This window comes from Arvicanthis niloticus, chromosome X, assembly GCF_011762505.2.
Source record: "Arvicanthis niloticus isolate mArvNil1 chromosome X, mArvNil1.pat.X, whole genome shotgun sequence".
Taxonomy (NCBI): domain Eukaryota; kingdom Metazoa; phylum Chordata; class Mammalia; order Rodentia; family Muridae; genus Arvicanthis; species Arvicanthis niloticus.
In genome coordinates, this window is record NC_047679.1 from 10,768,265 (window position 1) to 10,784,939 (window position 16,675).

A 16,675-nucleotide genomic window follows, 5' to 3' on the forward strand; every position below is an offset into this window, starting at 1 on the left:
TGATGTGGGGAGGCCCAGGCAGTGATGCTTCCAGCCCGGAGAGTGTCCCCGGTGGCTTCGATGAAGGAACACTCTGAGACAGGAGAGGTGGGCCTGGAGCCGATCACTGGTATGGGCTGCTCTGGGGCCTGGCGGTAGCCAGCATCCCGTGGCTGCAGCAGCAAGCCACCTCCCCCAACAGGTCCTCCGCTGCCGCCGCCGCCGCCGCCGCCGCCGCAGCGCGGTTGGCTGCAGTAGGTGTACTCGGGAGGCTCGTCGTCGTCCTTCCAGTCGCACACGAGGTCGGGGGCCAAGGGATGCTCGTTCTGTGGCGGCAGCCCCTGGAAGAGCTGCACGGCGGCCGGCGGCCCCAGGAAGCGTAACGGCCCCATGCTGGCCACGAAGAGGCTTCGGCCCTGCTGCTCCCAGGCGGCGGCGGCGGCCAGCCCCAGCTCCTTACAACGGGTGGAGGGCGACGAGGCCGAGGAGGAGGCGGCGGCGGCGGCCGACGACAGCAGGAATCGGCGGGCCGCCGCGGCGCAATCTTCGGCCGCCAAGGCCGCGTAGCGCGGCTCTAGGTGCTGCAAGGGGGCGGTGGCGTAGGCCCCGTCCCGCGGCAGCGGCGGCGACAGCGGCGGCTCCTCCTCTGGGCCGGCGGGGGCGGACCCGCTGGGGCTGTGCACGATGAAGCAGAGCATGCAGGGCCCGCGGAAGAAGCAGTCCCGGTTGCGGGCCGCCGCCGCCGCGGGCTGTGGGGACGACTTGGTCGGCGTCCGGCCAGGCAGCCTGATGAGAGGGCGTCGGCGGCGACACCAGCTGCAGCAACGAGGCTTCTTCTGGCTCGCCCGGTTCCGAGGTTCCTTCGAGAGAAGGTGGCCCATCGCGACGGCTCGAGGAGGACTAGCCGGAGAGAGGAAGGCCCGAGAGGCAGGCTCCGATGGCCGGGCAGGCCGCTGGCTCACTGGGCCGCGAGCTGCTCCGCGTTGCGCACCCGGCACCCTCGACGACCTGGTGGGCGTCAGCCGCGGGCTACCTAGGCGGCCAGATGCGGGCTACATACTTTGGGCCCGGAAGCCTGGAGAAAGACGGGGCCGAGCTGTGGGGACTCGAGGGAGGAAGCGAGTCGGGTCTCGCTAGGCCTCTCGCTTCGGTCAGTCTGCGCGGTGGCTGGCGGGGGCAATGGCAGTCTTGCTCAGACCACTTTTATCTGCTGCGGCTCCGCCAACGGCGCGTGTGCCTGCGACACAACAGGAGCCGCAGGAGCACACCACCCACTCCAAGAGGGGGCGGAGCCGGCCTTGGGGGCGCGCCGGAGGGGGGGGTGAAGGAGGGAGGGTGGGTGCGGGGGAGGAGGTGGGGGGGGAGAGAGATGGCTCACCTGGTTGTGTTGCCAGCCTGATGAAAGGCAAGGCTAGCTACTCGCCCAGACCCCCTGCTCAGAGGTTCCTTAGGGGCCTGAAGCCCATTCCTCTCCTGAGGTGGGCCTTTTTTTCTCATTTTTTTTTTAAAATGTAGAAACTTAGAGCTGTATTTTTTTTTTCCTCCTAGGGCTACTTTCACAGTGTATCTCAGAGGCTTCATGTTGTGTTTTCGTCTAGTTCCCAGAAATGTTCTCCTTCTTTTTGGATTTCTTCTTTGACTCATTCATCATTCAATACCGTGTTGCTGAATCTCCATGAGTTTGTGTATTTGCTGGAGATTTGTCTGCTGTCAGTTTTAAGTTGTGATCAGATAGGATGCTCACTGTCGTTTTAATCTTCCTGAGATTAGAGATTTCTTTTGTATCCCAGGATGTGGTCTGTTTTGGAAACCCACCCTTTTTGCTGCTGAGAAGAATGTATGGAATATTCTGTAGTCCATTTGATGGATGATACCACCTAATTCTCATGATTCTCTGCCTACTGTCTGTCCAGGTGACTTGTCTATTGGAGAAACTAGGGCATTGAACTCACATAGAATTAACAGGTTGGTGCTAGCTTGTGTCACTAGTACATTTTTAAATGAAATTGGGTGCACCAGTGTTTGGTGTATATATGTTTAGAATAGTAATGTCTTCTCACTTAATTGTTCTCTTGGTAAGACTTAAAGTGTCCTTCTTTATCTCTTCACATTAACCTTACTTGGAAGTCTATTCTGACAGATATTACAACAGCAATGCCAGTTGCTCCTCTGTCCCTATCTCATTTGACTGGAGTACCTTCATCCATCCTCTTACTCTAAGGCAGTGTCTATCTTTAAAACGGAAGATGTGTTTCTTGTAGGCAACAGGTAGATGGATTTAGTTCCTTGATCCATTAAGGCAGCATGTTGTTTAATTGGAGAATTGAGGTCATTGATATTTAAAGTTAATATTTAAAAGTCTGTGCTGACTGGAGCCATTATGTTGTTGATTTTTGGTGGCATTATGTTCTTGGTACTTTGTGCTTTTGTGATGATGGCTTTGTATTTCTCTCAAGTCTCTTAGCTACGCTCATTTCTTTCTGCAGCCTGAAATACAGCTTCCTGTATTTTGTTTAGGTATTGTTTGTGAGATATAATATTTTAGGCTCTTTGTAGCATGTGAAATTTTTCTTTCTTTCAGCTACGGCAGATAGTTTCACCGGGAAAATTAGTCTAGGTTGTCATTGTGTGACCTTTTTAGCATCCATACTGCATTGTTCCAAGATCTTCCGGCTTTCTAAGTTTCCACTGAGAAATCGTTTGTTATTCTAATAGGTTTTCCCTTTTTGTGACTTGCTTCCTTTCTTTTTCAGCTTTCAATACACTTTCTTTGTTCTGTATACTTAGTGTCTTAACTAGCATGTGTTTTGAGTATTTCTGGTCTGGTCTATCTGGTGTTCGGTGTGCTTCTTCTATTTGTATGGGTGTATCTTTACTTAGTTTGGGAACTTGTTCTGTGATGCAGATGTGAAAGAGGGGGCCACGTTCCAGACCCAACAAACAGAGCTGAAAAAGCTTTGGCCACATGGTTCTGACTTTAGAATCAAGGATACAAGAAAGGAGTTATGGACTCTCCCTCTCTGACAAAGGAAAGCCACTGAGGCCAGGCTTGTCTCAGTGGTGTCCCTGCATGGATGCCCTGATGAACCATTGCATGCCGCTGTGAAGGGAAAACCTGGATTGAGTTGGAAACCCCAAGGTGTTAGAGATGTTGGAGTTATGGGATACATGCCAAGGAGAGCTGCAGATTGGGTGTGGAATCAGCCCAAGAGAGACAAGTGTGCTGCGGTCAACAAAGCTGAAAGGAGTTGGAGGTCTGAAGAGTGCTTAGACATCAGACATGGAGATGCAGAATTTGGACTTTGCCCTGCTGGATTTTAGTTTTGCTTTGGTCCGGTATTTCCTCACTATGCTCCCTTTCCTCTATTTTAGAATAGTAGACTGGGATCTCTACATGAAGAAGAGGCGCAGAAGGAAGGCTGAAAGACAGACGTGAGACACGTGCTCCTGTGGTAAGTAGTTAGAGGTAATAAAGTTGTAGTTATGGGTCCAGTGCACCTCTCTGGAAAGATTGCAAGGATGGGTGGATTTGGCAGTAAGTCTAATGTCTCTGGCTAGAGAAGGAAGCATGTGTTCTTGGGAGTATAGGTCCAGTGGGTGGGGGTAGATGAAGTTGGCAGCGTAACTATAGACTTTGACTATGTGTGGAGAATGGAGGGGCTCAGTTGGGGCAAGGGCAGGGGTCGATGAAGTTAACAGCACAAATTTGAGCTCTGTTTTTGAAGGGGAACAGTAGCACATGCACAGGACACATCTGTCAAGATCTTTAATGAACTGTCATATTTCCTATGCAGGTGGTCATGTCACTTTAAAAAAAGATCTAGTTCCTTTTATTTTATGTATATGAATAATTTACCTGCATGTATATATGTGTACCATGTGTGTGCAGAGCCAGCAGAAGAGGAAATCACAACGTTAGAAGTAGGATTAAACACCAGGTGAGCTGCCATGTGAGTTCTGGAAACCAAATCCGGGTCCTTTGTAAAAGCAGTGTGTACCCTTAACCACAGAACCACCCCTTCACCCACTGATCTTGTCACTCTTTTTTGATCTTGTCACTTTTAACGGTAGTATTATTTTTGTAGTCCTAGGACTCTGTCCCAGGACCTGGCCCATGATAAGAAAGGGAGTCACAAATACAGGATTCTGACACCATGAAAGGAGGTATGTTGCTGCTGTTTTATATATTTTGTTGTGACATATATACATACATACATATATATACATACATAATATGTTTTAATCATGGCTATATACGATCACTATGTTGTATCCCCCTCCCACTCCTCCTGATCTCAGTGATTTTTGCAGCTACTCTTCTTTCTATTGTCATGAGTTTGGGACTGTTTGGTTATGTCTTGTTTTTGTCAACCCATAACTTTAATTAAGGTTACCTAGAGGAGCATGTGTGGTGGGGGTTACTTAACAGACCCCCACCTGCCCATGTACTTTCATCACCATCACTACCAAGCACCCTGCTCCCTCTCACTACTCCTGATCCTGATACTCTGGTAGAACCTACCTAACCCCAGTATCTTAGAATTTCACTGCTGTGAACAGACACTCTGACCAAGGCAATTCTTATAAAGGACAACATTCAATTGGGGCTGGCTTAAAGGGTCAAAGGTTCAGTCCATCATCATCAAGACGGGAACATGGCAGCATCCAGGCAGGCATGGTGCGGGGGGGGGGGGGGCAAGAGTTCTACATCTTCATCTGAAGGCTTCTAGCAAAATATTCACTTTCAGGCAGCTAGGATGAGGGTCTTAAAGCCCACACACACAGTGACACACCTACTCCAACAAGGCCACACCTACTCCAACAGGGCCACACCTAATAGTGACACTCCCTGAGACAAGCATATATAAACCATCATATTCCACTCCCTGACCCCCATAGGCTTGTTCTAACACATGAGTCTATGGGGCCATGCCTAGTCATAGCACAATGCAAAATACATTTAGTCTAACTTCCAAAGTCCCCATAGTCTATAGGAGTCTCAATAGTGTTAAAAGTCCAAAATTCAAAGGTTCTTCTGAGATTCATCACAATCCCTTAACTGCAATCCCCAAAGCAAGACAGGAAACCAGCTGGGCAAACTCAAAACTCTGCATCTCCGTGTCTGATGTCAAAGCAGTCTTAAGGTCTCCAACTCCTTTTTCATCTTTGTTGACTGCAACAAACTTCTTTCTCCTGGGCTGGTTCCACTCCCTGTTAGCAGCTTTCCTCAGCAGATAGCCTATGGCTCAGGCATCTGGAACATCTTGGAGTCTCCAAGACAACTTCAGTGTTACAGCTTCTTGTTCCAGTGTCTGGAATCCACACATGATCTTCTGGGCTCCTCCAAAGGGCTGGGGTCACATCTCCAGCTCTGCCCTTCTGTAACACTCTAAGCTCAGGTTGATCCACTCCACTGCTACTGCTGTTCTTGGTGACCATCCCATGGTACTTGCATCTCCAATACACTGGGGTCTTCTGCTTCAACTAGGCTTCACCAATAGCCTTTCATAGGCTCTCTTCATGGTCCCAAGCCTCAAATCCATTGTGTGACCCCTTCAGTCCTAGGCTATCAACTACAACTGAGGCTGCACCTTCACCAATAGCTTTCCATGACCTCTCACAGTGCCAAGCTTCAGCTGCTCTCCATGACCACTTCATCCCTTTAAAACCAGTACCACCTGGGTGACTCTTACACATTACCAAATACAGCTGCAGCACAAGGTACAACCTTGGCTATCTCTGGAACACAGAAGATTTCTCTTCAGTGATGCTGGTCTCTTCTTAATCACTGCTAATTTCCTACCTCCAGCTAGCCAACATCAATGTGGCAGTAGTCTCCTTCTCTTCTTGACTCTAAAGCCAGAGCCAAATGACGAAAGCTGCTGAGTTCTGCTACTTCCTGGGGCTGGAACATGGTCCCCCGGTTCTATTAAATCATCACCAGCTTTCTGTTTTCCAACTCCTTTACTGCCTAAGCTTGGCTGTCCTGGATCTTGCTCTGTAGATTGACCTTGAACTCAGATCTGCTTGTCTTTATCCCCTGGGATTAAAAGTGTGTACCACCATGCCTGGATGTAAATTTAGCTGGGTAGGATCTTGCCCCAAAGTCCCATTCCCTTAATCTGGCGTCTTCCAGAACATGGGATTCAGCTCTATTCTACTTCCTGTCCCTTTAATTGAACTCTTGAACCATATATTTTGTATCTTTCCTTTCTCAACTTGCTCCTTTTCTTTAAAATGCTCTTCCTAAGACAGAACTTTAGTAAGCACACAACAGAATTTACACCAGGCTGTTTTGAGACTTCCTGTTTCAAAGCAATTAATCTAAATCTCTTCACCTTAACTTCAGGGCAGAGTCTTCGGACAATGGCAAAAAGCAGCAACATTCTTCACCAAAATACCACAAAAACAGTCTCTAGGCCACATTCTGAAATTCTTCTCCACTGATCTGTCTTGGGTCATGTCAGCACAGTTCAAATCACTCTCAGTAACAAAGTCTTTCATATTGCCACTAGGATACCCCATTAAGCCCCACTTAAAGCATTCTACTGCTTTCCAAATCCAAAGTCCCAAAATCCACATTCTTCCAGACAAAACCATGATCAGGCATATCACAGCAATACCCCAGTCCCAGGAACTTCGTTCTTAGAGTGTTACTGCTGTGAGCAGACACCATGACCAAGGCAAGTCTTACAAAGGACAACATTTAATTGGGGCTGCCTTACAGGTTCAGAGGTTCAGTCCATTATCATCCAGATGGGAGCATGGCAGCATGCAGGCAGGGATGGTGCAGGAGAAGGTGAAAGGTCTACAACTTCATCTGAGGGCTGCTAGCAGAATACTGCTTTCCAGGCCACTAGGATGGGGGTCTTAAAGCCCACACCCACAGTGACACACCTACTCCAACAGGGCCACAGCTACTTCAACAGGGCCACACCTTCTGATAGTGCCACTCCTTGTGCCGAGAATATACAAACCATCACACCCAGGTAGAGTCTCTTCTATCTTCAGGATATATTTGGTCAACACATTGTTTTCATTTGTGTCCTATAGAACCGTTGCTAAGGGATTAAAACCAGAATCATGGGTACCTTAGAAGTGGCTACACCACAGAGGTAAATCTCCCTCACCCTCTGAAAGCATTAATTACCTAGAGATCCTTAGGGAGGAGTGGGATTTCATAAGCCCCTCTCCCTAGCAACTATTAGCTTTCTACCTATGCTCAGGAATGGGAGAGAGGCTCATAAGTATTCTCCCCTCTCTGTGACAGATTATGAAGGTCCAATCTTCTGGAGGTCATAACAGATGCTAAGACTTCAGGCATGAAAAGGCTATGTCATGTTCTAGAGGCTTGAGACCACACCTCTCCACCCTCTCCCCTGCCTCTTACATTCATTCTTTACTTTCTTCCATGGAGTTGCCTGGCCCATGGAGGGGATATGCATGCTTCATTTATGGCTGTGAATTCTAAAATCACATATTGTCAACACTTTGGCCAGTTAAGAATCTCTGCAGTAGCCAGGCAGTGGTGGTGCATGCCTTTAAGCCCAGCACTTGGGAGGCAGAGGCAGTTGGATTTCTGAGTTCGAGGCCAGCCTGGTCTACAGAGTGAGTTCCAGGACAGCCAGGAATATACAGAAAAACTCTGTCTTGAAAAACCAAAAAAAAAAAAAAAAATTTCTACAGTAACCACTATCAGACACTTCTTTGGCAAAATTCAATAGTAGCACTAACTTATGGTAATAAAAATGAATAGTTAGAAGAAATTTTGCCTTATACCCAAATTTGTCATTATACTGTACTAAGATACACAAAAGTAAACACCAAAATCAGTCCATGAGACCTTTTCCTGATTGTGTGTTGGCATTATCAATGAATTAAGAGTTTTGATCCCAGTCATAATGTTTACTGCTACCACCATCTCCTCTTGACATTTGACCCTTCTTGCCACAATTGGGATGCTGTATATTTGCTAATAACTAATGGACACTGCTAAACTTGCTAAACCTCAGGGACGATGATAAAATGCACAAGTAGCTTCTCACTATAAGAATTATCCAGGCCACACCAGCTATAACCCAGAGCTTCAAAACTTCTGCCTTGGAAGTAGGTACATCCACATAGGTACCCTGCTAATATATAGATTTATGCAAGCTATGGATGATGTAACAGAGCAGGGAATATATAAATTTCATCTCTTGACACACACTGTAATAGCTCTATGGATTCCTTTGTTTCTTGAAATATGTCCTCTGTATTCATTATGTTCAGTCTCTCTCATTCCATGAGATACTAAACTCGTCATTGTCAGACTACAGGGTTCTTCCTGAAGCTATTTTGCTCATCATTTGTACCTACTGGGTAAAATTGGTGAGTTGGGACCAGATTCTCTAAGAGGAGTCTCTGTGGGACAGGTCTGGTCCAGACACTCTAAGAATGAGGGGTGAAGAGCATCTGGGTGGAGCCTTTGAAGATGAGAGGAACAAAGAGTCCAATTTGCCAGGCTCTACACTTAAAACAACTCAGCATGCAGTAACTGTTCTTTGCATCTCCTTGTACCGACAGTCTCTTCAGTACTGGGAGCCATAAGCTGAGGATACAGCTCAGCACTGGGACCTGACACTCTGGTCCAAATGATGTGATAAAGAGGCTAAGTGAATTTGGACCTTCCAAGAGCAGCCCATGCCAGCCAGTCCAGCAAGCACAGTACCCTTTAAGGCTGGCATCCATACACATAGTCAGTGTCTTTTCCAGGTGGGTGTGTACCTACTGAGTATCCTCCAGGAAACAGAACTCAGGTTCAAGCACAGATTGAATTCTGAATAACGTGGATACAGAACTTCCAAATGTCTCAGTTGGCACTTGGATCATATAAGTTGTATTCATTGTGTATTTGGTATTTTCATAGATAGTTAGTATCTAGGGATTCCTAATGTATTCAGAACAAATCATATACATTTTAATTCCTATAGGCACACATGAAGAACGTTTAAATATCCATAAATGAGTTGAGCTATGGGTCGTAGTCTTCCATTCTGTGTGAGTATAATACAAAATGGTTAAGGACATACTTTTAGAACCCTAGAACACAAAGTCCATCCCACAGACCTCTGAGCATGCTACTGCAGCTGGGAAGCATTAGTCTGCCATTATTGTCATTTGCCTTGAGAGTGATCTTCAGTACTTGACATGTGTGATTGTTCTGATGGCCATTCCTTGAGTGTTAGTGCCACAGATGACACGGTAAGGGCACTTCTAGGGAGGGACAAAAATAGCCAGGTTCCAACTTCCATTCATGGATGCCAGTTTCCCTTAAATATAACTTTTCAGCCTGCAACAGAGGACTACTAATTCTGCTTCAAAGGTAGACAATTTTCTCTTCACATTTCATCCTCAGGACTCTATTTCCTTGATGTGTTAAGGCAGCATGCAAAATAATAGGTTTATAATGACATATTCCCATATTCTTGGTTTTAATCAGTCCAAGTTCCAATCGCTTTGTCCCACTCCCTATCCTCATTTTCCTAGTCCCCTTCTCTCTCCCTGATTGTCCCTGTTACTACTTTCCTGGCCCCTGTATACAGAGTTACTCTTTGTACCTCTCTAAGGACTCCACTCCCCATCTGTTGGGAGCTGACCTTTAGCAGAAAGGGGCTAGAAAGCAGCTATCCACATGCTAGCCACGCCTCCAAGGCTTATGTCATATCCACGCACCTACAAGGGGCGTGGCAAAAGTATATAAATACCCTAGATTTCCCTTCAAATAAAGAGACTTGTTCAGAGACTTGACTTGATCAGAACCTCTGTCTTGTCTCCATTCCTTGAGTCTCTTCTCTTCATCCTCACTCTCTCTCCCTCTAGACCCTGACCCGAAGACCAGAGTGGCAGTTTGAAGCCAGGCACAGTGGAGCAGGCCATAACATAGTAACTAACCAGGCTTTTAAAATCTTTTGTCTTAAGCCAGGTAGAGCAGAGCTGGAACACCCATCTTATGATACCCTTTCTGGTTTCATGTCTTAAACAAGAACACAAATTTAAACATGGTTATTCATTTGAAGTTAGCCCTGGGCCATCTGTCTTTCTGCATTTGGTTTGTTTCATTGAACACATCCCTTTATCAGCACCTCTGACCCCTCTCTGCATCCTCACATAGTGCTGAGGCAGAGGTCTCTTGTCTCTTCCCTCTCCACAGTTCCATTCATCAGAGCCATATCCATAGGAAGCCACATTACCTCCATCATCCCTAGGAGAGGTACATGGAACCTTATGGCTCCTACATACAAATGGGATATGAAATGGGCATATGCTCACCTCATAGCATCAGCCATGGAACATTAATTAAGTCTAGACCCGACTACAACCTTTCTTATACCAACACAGGTTATGTGTCCCTTGTCTGTAGTGGCCCAGAACCCTAGGTCTTATTTGTACTATCTATGTCCTTCAGATATAAGCCTTAATTCTGCTATTCCATAAGCTCTTCTGCCTTTGCTGTCATTTGGGTCTGACCTTGGACTTGGCTCTGTTAAGTATCTGCTTCATCGTCTATTCATGTTCGTATAAAATCCTAAATCCCTGTCTGTGCATCTTATCTTTCTAGAGTGGCACCTTGTCCCCAAGGCCTGTTGTAAATGTTAGTCAATCTTCACTATTGAGCCATACCCCAGGCTAAGGAGAAGTATTCTTTTAAAAAAAGAATTATTATTCATTTTAATGTATGTGAGCACACCGTCGCTGCCTTCAGACACACCAGAAGAGGGCATCAGATCCCATTACAGATGGTTGTGAGCCACCCTGTGGTTGCTGGGAATTGAACTCAGGACCTCTGGAAGAGCAGTAGGTGCTTTAACTGCTGAACTATCTCTCCAGCCCCCAAGAAGTATTCTTTATTGTGAGTATTGGTAAGTACTGCTCACAACACTTTCCCTGTGATGACTCTGTTGTCTTCCTGAACTTGTCCCAGTGTTGCTCCCTAAATTCTGTTCTAGGGACCTAGGTCAATGATAAGATCACTTAGAAATGTATTCAATCACACCATGTATGGTAGTCTACTCTTGTAAGCCCAGTACTCCAGAAGCTGGAGCACAAATAGCACAATTGGGCTATTGGGTGAGTTCCAGTATCACCTGGGATACATGATTAGAACATGTTTCAGTAAACAAAAATAAACAAAAAGAAGAAGATATTTATTATAGCCCAGGAGAGGCTATGATCCTGACTACTTGGAAGTTGACAGAGGGCAATTGCAAATTTGATGCCGGCCTGGCTGATTTAGTGAAAACTCATCTGAAAGTGACACTCAGTGTGTATGGTAATTTTGATAGTCTGAGTATCTCAGAAAACTCTAGGACATAACAGTAAAAGTTCCACTTTTGGGGCTGGAGAGATAGCTCAGCAGCTTAAGAGCACTGACTGCTCTTTCCGAGGTCCTGAGTTCAAGTCCCAGCAACCACATGGTGGCTCACAACCACCTGCAATGGGGTCTGATGCCCTCTTCTGGTGTGTCTGAAGACAGCAATGGTGAATACATAAAATGAAAGTAAATAAATAAAAAAAACAAGTAAGTTCCACTTTTCCCCATGTGTGAGGACATTTCTGAAAGTAAGCATGTTGTGGGCTCTCTCATCTAATCACCAAGTGAATCTGTTCGAGATGTCACATGGTGTTGGTAGTTATGTGGGAGGGCAAGAATTTTTTAGATAGTAGAAATAATAATTTTTTTAAAAATCACGTGAAGGATTGGAGAGACGTTTCAGTGGTGAAGAGCACTGACTGACTGACTGCTCTTCCACGGGTCTTGAGTTCAAGTTCCACCACCCACATGGTGGCTCACAACCATCTGTAATAGGATCTGATTCCGTCTTCTGGTGTGTCTGAAGACAGAGCACTCATGTATATGAAAAAAATGAGCTGGGCAGTGGTGGCGCATGCCTTTAATCCCAGCACTTGGGAAGCAGAGGCAAGCAGATTTCTGAGTTCGAGGCCAGCCTGGTCTACAGAGTGAGTTGCAGGACAGCCAGAGTTACACAGAGAAACCCAGTCCAAAAAAATAAATAAATAAATAAATAAATAAATAAATAAATAAATATTTTTTATAAAAATCAGGTGATACTGTCTGGCACAGGAAAGGAAGCCAACTATCCAGGTCTAGTGAGGTCATGGATCTGAGGAGAACCTATATTGCAACTTTATTAAGTCAGCATGAAACCTACCTATATTTTTTCATTAATTTATTTATTCTCTTTACATCCAGATTCTGCCCCTGTCCTCATGGTCCTCCGCCTCATACAGTCCTTTCTTCCAACCCATTCCCCTTCTCCTTTGAGAGGGTGGATCCACCCTCAGTATCCCCCAACCCTGGCACATCAAGTCTCTGCAGAGGTAGGCACAAGCTTTGCCAATGAGGCTAGACAAGGCAACCCTGTTGTGGAACAGATTCCACAGACAGGCAGTAGATTTAGGGACAGTCCCTGCTCCAGTTGTTAGGGGACCCATATGAAGACCAAGCTGCACATGTGCTACATATGAGCAGAGAGGCCTAGGTCCAGCCCGTGTATGTTCTTTGGTTGGAGGTTCAGTCCCTGGGAACCCCAAGGATCCAGGTTAGTTGCCTCTGTAGGTCTACCTGTGGAGTTCCTATCCCCTTCAGGGTCTTCAATCCTTCCCCTACCTCCCTACCTCTTCCATAAGAGTCCCCGACCTCCATCCAGTGTTTGGCTGGATGTCTCTACATGTTACAGTCAGCTGCTGGATGGAACCTCTCAGAAAACTGTTGTGCTATGTTCCTGTCTGCAAGCATAACAGAGTATCATTAATGGTGTCCGGGATTGGTGCTTGCCCACGGGATGGGTCTCAAGTTGGGCTGATAATTGGTTGGCCTCAGTCTCTGCTCCATCTTTGTCCCTGCATTTCTTGTAGACAGGACAAATTTTGGGTTGAAAGTTTTGTTGGTGGGTTGGTGTCCTTATCCCTCCACTAGGGGTCCTGCCTGGCTACAGGAAGTGGCCACTTCAGATTCTATATCCCCACTGCTAGAAGTCTCAACTAAGGTTACCCCCATAAGACTCCTGGGATCCTCCTCCATCCTAGGTCTCTTGTGAGTCTTAGAAGAGATCCCCCCATCCCCCTACCCTTGCCAGCTGCCAATTTCCATGCATTCTCCTGGCCCTCTAGCCCTCTCTCCTGTCTCTCCCCACATCTGATCTTGACCCCCCCTTTCCCCTCCCCATCCCTTCTGCCTCCCAGTTCCCTCCTTCCATTTGCCTCCTATGACTATTTTATTCCCTTTTCTATGTGAGGTTCAAGTGTCCTCACTTGGGCCTTCCTTCTTGTTTAGCTTCTTGGGGTCTGTGGAGTGTAACGTGGGTTTCCTGTATTTTATGGGTAATATCCACTTATAAGTGAGTACATAGCATGTATGTCCTCTTGTGTCTGGATTACCTCACTCAAGATGATAGTTTCTTTTTAAATTAATTATTTTATTTATTTACCTCCCGAATGTTTCTCCCCTCCCAATCTACCCTTTCCCTCCCTTCTACTCTTCCCTCCCCCCCCCATTCTCCTTCCCTGGGGCATCATATCTCTACAGGATTAGGTGCATCCTCTCCCACTGAGGCCAGACAAGGCAGTCCTCTGCTACATATATGGGGGGTGAGGGGGCTTGGACCAGCCCATGTGTGCTCTTTGGTTGTGGTTCAGTCTCTGGGAGCTCTGAGGGGTCCAGGTTAGTTAACAGTGTTGTTCTTCCTATGGGGTTTGCCATCCCCTTCAGCTCCTTCAGTCCTTCCCCTAACTCTTCCATAGGGGTCCTTGACTTCAGTCCAACGCTTAGCTGTGTTTATCTACATCTGTCTCAGTCAGCTGCTGGTAGAGCCTCTCAGAGGACAGCCATGCTAGACTCCTGTCTGCAAGCACAACATGGCATCAGTAGTAGTCATTGTTTGGTGACTACCCATGGGATGGATCCAAGTTGGGCCAGTCACTGAGCAACCTTTCCCTCCGTTTCTTCTCCATTTTTGTTCCTTCATTTCTTTTAGACAGGAACAATTCTGGGTAAAAAAAAAAAAAGTGAAAGTGGGTTAGTGACCCCATCCCTCCACTGGGGGGCCTATCTACCTACAGGTCTTGTCAGATTCCATCTCCCCAGAGTTAGGCATTTTGGCTAAGATCCCCACATTGAGTCCTGAGTGCCTCTCACATCCCAGGTCGCTGGGACTTTCTAGAGGTGCCACCATCCCCACCCCCAGCAGTAGCATATTTCCATTCTCCTGGCTCTCTGGGCCTATCTTCCACCCCACCATATCTGATCCTGCCCCCCCTTTTCCCTCCTCTGCCCCTCTCCCTCCTAAGTCCCTCCCCCTCTCTGCCTTTAGTGATTATTTTGTTCCATCTTCTAAGTGGGATTGAAGCATCCTCACTTGGTCCTTCCATCTTATTAATCTTCTTAATGTCAGTGGGTTGTGTCATGGGTATTCTGTATTTTTGGCTAATATCCACTTACTAGTGAGTATGTAGCATGCATGTCCTTTTGGGTCTGGGTTACCTCATTTGGGATGATATTTTCTAGTGCCATCCATCTGCCTGCAAATTCATGGTGTCTTTGTTTTTAATAGCTGAATAGTATTCAATTGTGTAAATGAACCACATTTTCTGTATCCATTCTTTGGCTGAGGGACATCTGGTTTGTTTCCAGTTTCTGGCTATTACAAACAATGCTGCTATGAACATAGTGGAGCTTGTGTCCTTCTGGTATGGTATGGCATCTTTTGGGTGTATGCCCAGGAGCTGTAATGCTGGGTCTTCAGGTAGAACTATTTCCAAATTTCTGAGAAACCACCAGATTTATTTCCAGAATGTTTACACAAACTAATTACATTCTGACAGGTGTAAGATGGAGTCATTAGGTGTGTCCTCTTGATTATTTCCTTTAAGATAGTGTGTGACACTTCTTTAATCTGTGATCCCTTCTTCTCAGCTTCCAGATCACGTCAGTGTACAGGTCTGTGGAGTCATGCCTACCTTCTCTCCTATTTTATTACATAATTCATCATAACTTTTTATAAACTGCAGACACTGAAAATGTACTGCAGAATATTGTTACTTGGGACAGAGAGAGAGATGGCTCAGCCAGAAAGACTCTTCACATAGCAAGCCTGACCATCTGAGTTGGGTCCTTTGAACCCATATAAAGATGGAAAGAGAGAAACAGCTACACAAATTTATTGTCTGGCATGCACATAGTGGCACATGCACACACATAAGCACATCAGAAACACATGTAGTGGTAGTCATTAATAATAATAAGTGATTTTAAGACCCACTAGAACTTCGGCCCCTTCTCCAACTGTATTTGGTACTTATCATCATCCTACCTACTTCTGATGGACTCCTCATTGCCAAGCTTCTAGTGACATTAGTCACTAGGTAAGCCACTGATAAGATTCTTATCTTCTATAGAAGGAAAGTTTTTGCCTTCCACATATGGATGAGAACATTGTGGTTTCTGCCTTCCTGTGCCTGCTGTATCCAACAAACATCTGACCCCTCATCACTATAAAGGATATCCTTTTCAGTCAAGATGCCTGAGGAGGTGAAAGGCAGCTCCTTTCTTCTTCACATCAGGGCCAAGTGAACAGGATTTCATTCGGAAAATATCTGGAAGGCATTTCACATAATATTCTACTACAATAATAAAGAATGCATATTATTATAGATAACAAGATACTGGCAAACATAGATACTACCTTCAGTTTGAGTGTGCACTGTCCTGTATCTCATGCTACATACAGTGACATTTCATCCTCTATACTCACATGCAGACAGTGATTTTCCATGTTTTATAGAGATAACAGGGGGAGAGGGAGGGAGAGGGAGAGTTGTGCAGGTGTTGTCTTCAGCAGTAGGGTCTTGCTGTCAGTTTAGAATGCAGTCTATACTCTTAGCAACCAGCTGGGCTGTTTGGGGATTCCCATAAGACCCCTTTGGCCAACAACAGAATTAGATCTAACCCAATCCTGGTACCAGAAGTTTCATTTGATGGCAAGAGATGGCCAGTTGCTACTCTGTCTTTTCTATTATAAGGATACCACTCAAATGCCCCTTCATTTTAGTTGCCTTTCCCTGTATTCCCTCACACAACTTTTATCCCCTCTCCCTCCCCTCTTGACCCTTCCCTGCTAGCTCTGTACATCTATCAGTAATTATTTATTCTGTCCCTCTTTCCTAATGAGATGCAGCTGTCCCCTCTGGTCGCTTATACTACACCTACCCTCTGTGTTCTTGGATATCACTAATTTCACAGCTAATACACACATGCAAGTGAATATATAGCATATCTGTCTTCTGGATCTGGAAGACCTCACTCATATATTCCTAAGTTCCGTCCATTTGCCTGCAAATTACATGATGTCATTTTCTAAGAGCTGAGTAATACCCCATTGTGTTAATGTACCATATTTCCTTTATCCATTCTTCTGTTGAAGGACATCTGGTTTGTTTTCAAGTTCTGGCTATTATGAATACAGCAGCAATTAACACAGTTGAGTAAGTGTCCTTATGGTAGGATGGAGCATCCTTTGGGTATACACCCCAGAGTGATACACCTGGATTTTGAGGTAGATCGGCTCCCACCTTTCTGAGGTACTATCACCCTGATTTCCATAGTGGCTGTACAAGTTTGCACTCCCACCAGCAATGG

General features: G+C 45.9%; 1 protein-coding gene across 5 annotated transcripts in view; it reads left to right on the forward strand.

Annotated features, from left to right (window-relative positions):
• Positions 1–993: 993 nt before the first annotated feature.
• LOC143435525 (uncharacterized) overlaps positions 994–16,675 on the forward strand; it is a 230,881-nt gene continuing 215,199 nt past the window's right edge. For 3 of the 5 annotated variants that reach the window (XR_013105897.1, XM_076918509.1, XM_076918510.1), the window contains exons 1-5: positions 994–1,129; positions 3,352–3,431; positions 3,774–4,143; positions 8,545–8,733; positions 8,952–9,018. The gene's annotated coding sequence lies outside the window, so the exon portion shown is untranslated. Of the gene's footprint in view, positions 1,130–3,351; positions 3,432–3,773; positions 4,144–7,032; positions 7,095–8,544; positions 8,734–8,951; positions 9,019–16,675 lie in introns of all 5 variants that reach the window. The other 2 variants (XM_076918506.1, XM_076918507.1) reach the window with 2 other exon arrangements.